Consider the following 11,241-nt stretch of genomic DNA (forward strand, 5'->3'; position numbering starts at 1 on the left):
TAACCTCTGTGATAAACAATATTGATTTTATTCGTGATTCTCCCCGTTTCCTCAGATTACATTTATTTACAGAGTACATTTTATATCTATTTTTAGGCTAATATTGTTTGTTTACACCTCGTTTTGTTCTATTTAGCTCTGTTTATTTTGAAGCCATCAAAGGAGGGAGAATAATAGTGGAGTGTCCAACTGCAACTGTCCAAAAATCCTCACGTTTAGACTCAAAGACTTCAGGTAGAATGGTCCCTTATCAGAATTTTGCTTAGGGCCCCAGGGAAGTCCGGACAGTCTCTGCAGTCCAGGAAGTAATCAACCACAACAAGAGACACTTGAAGCAGATTAAAACATACACAGGCACAGCAAACACTGCCCTTTTTATTCTATGAAATCCTTATGTGTATATTCCAGTGGAGGGCACTGTTGTCACACTCACCCATATGAATGAAAACACACAGGCGCACACACACACACATACATTTATTTATACACACACACACCTCTTGTTTTCTCTGTGGGCCACAAAAAAAGTGTGTATACGGTGTAGTAGATGCAGCTAAGGGCTTTCTCTGCACCTCCTGGGCACGGAGAGAGCCAGGGCCTCCAGTGCTGTTGCTTCAAGCCTAGAGAGGGATGGACAAGTGGAGGAAAGCATTTGAAAACAACAGAAGGCTCATCTCCCACTTGCCCCACTTCTTCCATATTCCATGGAACCAGTTTGCATCTGATAGAAGTGGGCTCCTTCCTTGGGGTGCCCATACTAACATAAAAAAGTGGGCCAATGGAGCGATGACAGAGATGGAGGTGTGCAATTTAAATTTTTATTGATTTATTTTTTGGCAACTGCGGCACTTATTCCCCTCATCCGTGTCTTCACTTTCCTTCCCAGGTCCCTTGTTGGGGAGTTTTATGCCCGTGACGTACTTGTGTGTGTAGTGTTTGTTTGAGGGAGAGAGAGATGAAGAGAGAGTGTGTGTGTGTGTTTTTGTTGGAGCGTCATCCCCTTGGTGAATGTTCCATCCAGGGCAACAGCATGGTCACCTGGGGGCTGGTGTAGTGTGCTGTTACTCTGAGCGAGGGCCAATCAGATGCTGAAGAGCCATGACCAAGTAGACAGCTTTATAGGAAGGCAGGGGGGTGGGGGTAGCTGGAAGACAAGCACTTGTTTGGACTGGACTTTACTAACGGAGCCAAGAGGCCGGCTGCTTTTTTTCCCCTCATCAACTGACAAATAGGGGCCAAACAGCCATGCTGCCAAAAAGGATGCAGTCTGTCCCCCAGCTGGGTCATGCCCTCAGCCTGAAGCACTACACACTGTTGGTTTGGTATACAGTGGCTGCACATTTGTTTTTTGGATCCTTTGCATTGACATTCATGTATTAGACAAAATGTTCAACAGTAATGTTTCCTCAGAGGCAGAATTCATTCAGCGTCTCTAACTGCTCTAGTTCAGGGTGGTGGTGGTGGTGGTGGGTCCGGAGCTTTTGGAAGCAAAAAGTGTGTGTGTGCGTCAGTGTAGGGGGCCTCGAAAATACATCTACAAAATGGTGGCATTGCAGAAAATATTTGGGAATCACTGAACTACTCGTACTGTGGTCCAGTATTTACAATGAAATGAGCAAACATAGACAGTACCGCTGCTTCTCTGAACACTTCTTTGAAGTCACTTACAGTCTCAACACCTTTAATGCCACGTCTCTCTGTGCAGGTTTGTTAGCGCTGTGCTCTCGCCTACTTGGTCGCATGTTGTGTGCCTTTTATCTTTCTCTGCGGGCTTCCAAGGTCTTGCATTGATTGATGCTGCGATCCTTTCATCCTCCACAGTTGATTCATGGCTGGGCAGTAGCTGTTATCTATGTGGTTCTGGCCTTACAGTGACGAATAGGTCATAGGAGATGTACTAGCCCCTTCTGGGAAAGTAGTACAGATCAAGCACTGGTTTATCATTATTAATAAACTGTAACACCCTTAACATAGCTATGTTCAAAAATGCTCCGCTGAAGCAGAATCATAGTCTAAAACTATGATGAACTTACTGTGGATAAGTTCAATTCAGATTGCCCCTTAGTAATAAACATATATGGGTCATGTAACAAGGGTAATATGATTCCAATAGGCTGCTCCAGATTAGGACTTTGGTCACATTCAGAGACACTGACCCTCAACATTAAGCCTTGTAATAAACAATACACGCTGGCATTTGTTATTCATTAATTTATGTACAGGAGGTCCTCGGGTTATGTCAGTCCCGAGTTACGATGTTTCGTGGTTACGACACATCTCCCATTTACTGTATAAAGCCTTGTTACGACTTAAGTGGTTTTGCGTCGTAAACGTCGTAACGCAAACTTTGTGTTTGGTGTGTGCGGCGCGGCGGAAGAATACACGGTTACGCAGCTCGGGACCGAGGAGGATAGGTGTTAGGATAGGATAAGTGCTTACAGTATGTTATTTACGTACAGTATGTACGCATGTTCCGACTTACACCGAAAATCGGTTTACAACGCGACGTAGAAACGGATCAACGTCATAAGTCGAGGACCCCCTGTACAATCATGGACTTAATTCATTCATTGTCTGTAACCCTTATCCAGTTCAAGGCCTCATTGGGTCCATAGCCTACCTGGAATCATTGGGCACAGGAACACACCCTCTAGGGGGCGCCAGTCCTTCACGGGGCAACACACACATTCGCTCACACCTATGAACACTTCTGAGGGAAGAAACCGGAGCACCCGGAGGAAACCCACGCAGACACGGGGAGAACACACCTAACTTCAGCATAAAACATGCAATAGAAATGACAATACTGTGGTGTTTTCAGTGAAAATCGAGTAACATAGAGTGTATGGGTAAAAATGATCTTTACTGAACTAGCAATTAATAGCCAATAGGGGGGGATCTCCACTGATAAGGTCAACCATTGGCTCATGAGCTGCTGAATACTTTAATGGACTCGCAATCAAAACATCTGCATAACCTAGGCATACTTTCATGTACGTTATATATATTTATATAAGACAAAGGAGGCATGGCTTATGTATATTGAAATTCAGCAGTGGCACTTGTATGGTTCATATATTTCACTCAAATCTGCTTCTGATCATAAACCAACCAGAGAGAACAGCGTTTACCCACAATTATAGACATTCCCTTTAAATGAGGTATTTCCAAAGGTTAGTAATATAGTCCTCTCACATTTTCAGTGTACCCCATGTGTATCAGAGGAAACAAATTGTTTTGGCAAATTGTGCAAAACTGAGAAGCTCCTCCAAATTTTACATAGTGCAGTTTCTGCAGTGATGAGCCCAATGAAGCATCGACAGAGGCTCTATTCTCCCTTTCATAGCTCAATGAGGCATCACAATGAATTTGGAACTGTAATTTTAAAGTGCTTTGAAGTTCTTTCAAAGGGTACACAAATCTGAGGGGCAGCTGAACTGAATGCATCACCCCGTCGGCATTCCTGTCCACACCGCAAAGGACCAAATCCCTGCCCTTGTTCACAAAGAGCATTTCTGCCTCCCTGTTGATGACAACAGTATGCGACACTCCTTGGCGACCTCCTTTGGCTGGTAATATTTTAGGTCTTGGCAACAAGGACGTCAAAAATAGAGCCCTGACAACACACCATTCCAAGGGATTAATGACACAGCAGTGGATCAGGAACAGCAGCAAATTCACACAAAGCCCCATGAGGAACTGGACACGTTCCAGGTGTCTCACCAAGCATCAAACCCCACCACTGCCATAATGCAGGTTTACATGTTTTCTTATTTTAGTTTGAAGTTTACGACATTTTGTTTGATTTCTTTGGCACTAATCTTATTCGATCGCTACAGAGAAACACAAACAAAGAGAGAGAGAGTTATTGTTCTTTCAATTTTGCATCACTGCCTTTTAAAATATGCTTCTGGGGTGCTTTCATGTATCCAATATTTTAACAGGACAGATTGCTTAGACTTCTCAAATGGACAGATGGAGTACCATTCGGCGTAAAGGCGTATAAAAGTTGTAGCAGATATTCTGGACTTTACTGGCCTAGAAGCTTGGCTGGGGTTCGTGGTTTACTTATCTATGAGTAATACATTGCATTTTTTTTAACTAAGTGTTAGTTTTATTCCAGAATTGGTGAAACAATAAATTATTCACTGATGAATGCATTGACCAGTGTGTCACAACAGTCTTTTTAAAACAAAATGAGCCTTAAATATTGGGAAACATCTTTGTCCGTTATACATTTCCCCCAACCGACTTCAAGGTCTTAGAGGGCATACAGTATATGGCAAAAAAGCTAGTGAGCAGCTGCTTATGGAGATTATACAAGCTGTTTGAATGCAATGACACACCAGGGTTCACCTTAAAGAGCCCGTACTGGTCTCACTTCTGTTTGTGAATTAGTTACATAAAGACACTGAATTATCACTGGATTAGGAACACCTAACGTGTATCTATAGACATTGTCTATTTGACCAGTTCTAAAATTACAGACTGTAGTCCACCTCGTTCTCTCCATACGGTCTTATCCCCATTTCAACCTGCCGTTGGGACCATAAAAGAGCATGTATTATTAAGGTGGTGGATCATTCACAGCGCTTTTGTTTGTTGTGCTGGCACACATGGATCAGACACAGTAGGGCTGCTAGAGTTTTTATACATGAGATCCACTCACTCTCCACTCTATTAGAAGCACCAACCAGTAGCTCATCTGTTGGTGCAGTTTGTGTTGGCTATCTTCTAGCCCTTCATCAACAGGCAGAACACGATGTTGGCTGGATATTTTGGCTGATGGACTATACTCGGTCTAGCAGTGACACTGAGGACTTTAAAAACTCGAGCAGCACAGCTGTGTCTGATCCGGTCGTACGAGCAGAACAAACACACAATAAAACGTGTCACTGAAGCGCTTAGAATGGTCCATACCTGCTCTGTGGGGGTCCTGACCATGGAAGAACAGGGTGAAATGGGGATAAGAATGTATGCAGTCAGTGGAGCTTATAAACGGACAATGAGTGTAGATACAGGGTAGGGTTTCCTAACGCAGTGATCGACCATGGTTTTTATCTAGAAGTGTTAGGACATGAAATTACTTTGGGCTTTTGAAATTACTTGTGAGGCTAAGTCAGTCACCCGTACTGTACATAATACCATTCTCCACTGTACCTGCTCTCCTTTGGCCAGAGCAAATTCAGACCCAGGAGGCAGCAGGTCCAGACGTGCGCTGAATTTGACCGGAAGCTTTATATATTTATTTTTGATCAAGTGCTGTATTGATTTTCTCTGTGCTTCTGCCCTCCTGCTTTTGGAAGCCATGTATATTGTTGTCCATCACTTCAAGAAGTGCAAGAGCAGAGTAAACATGGGTTCCCTGCATCTTTTGGCTGGTTTTTTGAACGGGCTTCAGCTATGTTTCAGGTCTGTTCCTGGGTTGCATCAGAGCGACTGAAGAGGAGATGAGAGCTGGAGGCATTGTTTTTTTTTTTAATGCATTCTGCATTTCAAGGCCACGATGACAAAGAGTTAGCCCATACAGCTGGAACAAAAGGTATAGACCTGAGGAAATTCAAAGTCTGAAGATGATCTACACGCTTGGTTCCCAACTCTGTAAACGTCTGAATGCCATAATTAATTATAATATCTATAATTTGATATAGATGTTGACTGTGGCTTCCGAATGGCCACACGGTAAACCAGTCTCGGATGGTTTCTTAAACAAGCCGCTAGCTTCTTCATTCTAAGCACAATGTCTTTCAGAGATGTACCCTGTGGATCTGCAATATTATTGAAATTGTGAAGTGCTTGCAGTTTGGTCTAAACACCATTCCTCTCTGGAACATTTGCTGTCTAACAGCTATTAATCAGCAGGCCTTGTTCAAATTCTAGCACTTTTATCACCTGCCTTATTCCTCGGTATGGGCTTATGTCATTGATGTTTAAAGAGTTATGTCTTTGAAGAAGCATTTGGAGCTGTTTTTTGAGAGGAGAAATGGGAAAAGATGTGGTTTTGAAAAGCTTGACTTGAAACATGGCCTTTGGCATGGATTATGGCATTTCAAAAACAGGAATGTCCAAAATACATACCCTTGTCATTGGAAGGTCTGGAGAAACTTTGGTGCTCCATATCAATGCTTTGTTTACAATAATAACATATAATAACAAAGTATAAAAATAGCTTATCTCGTCAGTTGCTGACAGTGTGTGTAAGATCAGGGAAAGCCTGTTTTCTGTTCATACAAAGCTGTAACACTAGGGTGACCAGACGTCCTCTTTTACCCGGACATGTCCTCTTTTTTAGACTTAAAAAAATGTCCGGGCGGAATTTCACAACCGTCCGGGATTTTCTTTTTCTAGAGCTTAAATAGAACTTCGAGAAGCATTTCGTTCACAAACTAGTCCCGCCCTCCCCTACTCCGATTGGTTCGTTTGAGCGAGAAGGGGGCGTGGTGAAGTAGCCTAAAATCTTCTGATTGGACGGCCTGACTGTAGAGCTACCGTTATTGGTCGATAACCTTCTCTGTAAACATTTAATTGGTCAGTCTGCACGTCAGTAGTCAGCCTCGTTTATTTTAAATAACACCTCGCTCTGGTGTTCTGACTTTAATAATCCCAAGAGTTAGTGTAAAGTTAAACAAAAAGTGGTGCAGATGTAACTTACTCGTCAGAAAGTCAGTAACGGTGAGATGTGGCAGTGTATTTGTGTCGTTATAGGGACAGACAAGACGACTTCCTGTTTGTTAAATATATAGTAGAAAACAAGAGGCTGTGTCACAGAAACATTCTCCAAACATAAAGAAGAGACTATGATAAATATTACCTCAGCAACGGTCAACACGTTTCTGTTCGAGGCTCCAGTAAAACACTGAGCTGCTCACCGCGGTAGATGGTGGACCTACAGCGCTGAAGCGGCGCGAGTGTGTCCCAATTCAGCTCTCAACACTCTGACCCCTGGAACACGCATATTTTAGGTTCCAAAAATAGTACTTGTCCAAGGAAAAGAGGAACTCTGGTCAAATTTAGCTCATGAACCGGAATGTGAAATATGGCTGAACTAACAACAGACGGTGTAGTGGCGCCACCTTAAGTCCTCTCTGTGAAATACGGCTGAATTAACAGTTCGTACTTGCGCATGTGCGTTTCAAATTAGGAGTCAGTCAGAAAGTACACATGCCTCTTCTAGCATCTCAAACATGAAGTTGTACTGCAGACGAGGGCTTCCAGGCACCTATATATGCGCATCATAAACTACATTCATTCGATCAGTCAGTCATTGTCTATAACCGCCTATCCACTTCAGGGCCGTGGAGGGTCCAGAGCCCACCTGGAATCATCGGGTGCAAGGCAGGAAGCCATACCAGACACACTCACATCCATGTCAATCCACCTTCCAATGTGTATTTTTGGACTGTGGGAGGAAACCCACGGAGAGAACACACCAAACTCCTCACAGTCACCTGAGCAGGACTCGAACTCTGGAGGTCCCTGGAGCTTAGTGACAGCAACACTACCTGCTGTGCCACCCCCAAACTCTACAGTACATATATTTTTGACTGCATATATGCTTGATTGAATGGTGTACAATCATTGCTGTTGTCTGTGTTTTCTAATTCCCCTGGTTGCTAAGTAATGACTGTCAATCACTCACTCACTCATATTTAGCAGGTGAAATAAAGTTAGTAATATTCATAAGAACAGGGGTTTTGTTTACATTATTTGAAAATGGCTGTTGCCTTTACATTGTGCTTAATTTAATATTTAATTAAAATAAAAGAACAATGAATATTTTTTATGAAATAATGTGGATTATTTTTCCCTTGTCCTGAAACATTCCATTTTGGAGATTTAAGGTGTTGCTATGACAGCAGTTGTGACACAGTCCTTGATCAGTTTTGTGACATTCTGGAACTGCACATTTTTTGTTGTTGTTTATCTATACATTTTTAATATCTTTGTATTTTATGACACCACCTTATTACTGGTGTCACCTTACTGCATTATTAAAGGGCCTTCATACCTTCCCTCCCCTCATTTCTCTTTCTCTAACAATCCTTTCTATATTACTCTCTCTCTCTCTCTCTCTCTCTCTCTCTCTCTCTCTCTCCACCGACCAACCATAAAATTATAACCACCTCTTTGTTTCTATGCTCCCTGTCCATTCTCAGAGCTACACAGACCATAAAGAAGAACTTTGTAGTTCTACAATTACAGTGTGTAGTCCATTTGTTGTTCAATGGTCAGGACCCCAACATGACCAACACAGAGCAGGTATGATTTGGGTGGTGGATCATTCTTAGAGCTGAGCTGCAGTGACACTGACCTGGTGGTGATGGTATGAGTGGATCAGACACAGCAGTGCTGCTAGAGTTGTTAAACACCTCAGTGTCACTGCCAGATTGAGAATAGTCCACCAACAAAAAAAAATATGCAGTCAATGGTGTCCTGTGTCCACTGATGAGCTACTGTCCCTGACTTTATACCTACCATGGAGGTAAGTGTGCTTAACAGAGTGGACAGTAGGTGGACACTTTAAAAATTCCAGCAGTACTGATGTGTCTGATCCACTCATACCAGCACAACACACATTTACAACACACAGTGCCACTGCAGTGCTGAGAATGACCTTTTTTTCTCCATTATCTTGTTTAATCATGCATTACAGACATTTCTACCTGTCTTATTTTTCTCTCTCTATCAGCACCCTATGAAGAAACAGAAACCTCAGTCAACAAGCTTTATTCATATGTGTATACTACAGATGCCTTGGCAATATGGCCCTTATACTGTAAAGTTAAAATGCACTGCTCCACTCCACAAGCTTTATGCTTTTTCTGCTTTTACACGGTTAATTCCAGCATCTGGAGTCACTTTATTCAGCACCCTTAAATGTTGTTATTCTTTCTCTTTCTGAAATGTTACGTATGCTGCGGCATTCAGGGCACCATTTAGAATCTGCTGGATCTTTTCTGCTCTGCTTTGTGCTCCGATTCCTCTCCAGTAAAAGGCCAGCTTATTCCCTGACAGCACTGACCATTCAATTTTTCTTGTGGGTTGCGGAGTGTTTGAAATGATTCGTCTCTCCCGAACGGTCACTGTCTCACCTGCTTTAAAATCCACAGAGCAGCACTCAGCGGCTGTATCTTCGTGCTCAGTCAAGAAGACCGCAGGTCAGGAACCGTGGGTGATTCCATGAATATTCCAGTCATTCCTCCAGGTCTCAATTCCACCCACTTGAAGATCAAGGCCAACACACTCTGCGATGGACATTTTCAGGGCAATGGTGGGCAGAAGGTACAGCTCTTTCTCTGGTTCTGTGTTCTATAAGCACATGCATGTAGGAGATTTCATAACATACATTCATATGCAAATGATTATAACACTGGTCAAACTGCATATGTTTTTGAATGAAAATATGTGAACACACTTAATAAGCCTTTTTCCTTCTTATTCATTTTACTGACTTTTATATACTATTAGTAAATTAGTGAGTGCTTATCCAGTTCAGGGTCGCGGTGGGTCCAGAGACTACCTGGAATCATTGGGCGCAAGGCCTTCACAGGGCAACTCACACGCTCACACCTACAGACACTTTTGAGTCACCAATCCACCTGCCAATGTGTGTTTTTGGACTGTGGGAGGAAACCGGAGCACCCGGAGGAAACCCACACAGACACGGGGAGAACACACCACACTCCTCACAGACAGTCACCCGGAGGAAACCCACACAGACACGGGGAGAACACACCACACACCTCACAGACAGTCACCCGGAGAAAACCCACGCAGACACGGGGAGAACACACCACTCTCCTCACAGACAGTCACCCGGAGGAAACCCATGCAGACACAGGGAGAACACACCACACTCCTCACAGACAGTCACCCGGAGGAAACCCACGCAGACACGGAGAGAACACACCACAGTCCTCACAGTCACCCGGAGGAAACCCACACAGACACGGGGAGAACACACCACACTCCTCACAGACAGTCACCCGGAGGAAACCCACACAGACACGGGGAGAACACACCACACACCTCACAGACAGTCACCCGGAGAAAACCCACGCAGACACGGGGAGAACACACCACTCTCCTCACAGACAGTCACCCGGAGGAAACCCACGCAGACACAGGGAGAACACACCACACTCCTCACAGACAGTCACCCGGAGGAAACCCACGCAGACACGGAGAGAACACACCACAGTCCTCACAGACAGTCACCCGGAGGAAACCCACGCAGACACAGGGAGAACACACCACACTCCTCACAGACAGTCACCCGGAGGAAACCCACACAGACACAGGGAGAACACACCACACTCCTCACAGACAGTCACCCGGAGGAAACCCACACAGACACAGGGAGAACACACCACACTCCTCACAGATAGTCACCCGGAGGAAACCCACGCAGACACAGGGAGAACACACCACACTCCTCACAGACAGTCACCCGGAGGAAACCCACGCAGACACGGAGAGAACACACCACAGTCCTCACAGACAGTCACCCGGAGGAAACCCACGCAGACACAGGGAGAACACACCACACTCCTCACAGACAGTCACCCGGAGGAAACCCACACAGACACAGGGAGAACACACCACACTCCTCACAGACAGTCACCCGGAGGAAACCCACACAGACACAGGGAGAACACACCACACTCCTCACAGATAGTCACCCGGAGGAAACCCACACAGACACAGGGTGAACACACCACACTCCTCACAGACAGTCACCCGGAGGAAACCCATGCAGACACGGGGAGAACACAGGGAGGTCCCTGGAGCTTTGTGACTGTGACACTACCTGCTCCATCACTATGCCGCCCTCCACAAGTGTGTGTGTATGTGAATAACCAGGCCAGTACAGTGAGTGACTGGGTTACAGAAGACAAAATGATTTAACATTCCATTTCTGCTAATATATCCCCGTAAATCTTACACTCAGTGCTCTTAATGACTTCACTCGTTACGAGCGATATCTACAAAGTGTACATTGTGTAATATGTCACAACAGTGTCACCTATTTTATCTCGCCACCATTAACAGAAACCATTGCAGAGCTGTTTGGAATCCATCTCAGTGTTTTTCTTTTTCAGGGAAAGAGGACACAGATTGCGCTGGCATCGATTCATCTTATCTGGAGCTGGTTGTCAGGGTGCTCACAACGCTTGTCTGCGCCTGCTGAAAAATCCCCTTTTCAAAAAGTTTGCTGGCCGGGGCTAAACCTGAAGGAGT

Source organism: Hoplias malabaricus, chromosome 15 (assembly GCF_029633855.1).
Source record: "Hoplias malabaricus isolate fHopMal1 chromosome 15, fHopMal1.hap1, whole genome shotgun sequence".
Lineage (NCBI taxonomy): Eukaryota > Metazoa > Chordata > Actinopteri > Characiformes > Erythrinidae > Hoplias > Hoplias malabaricus.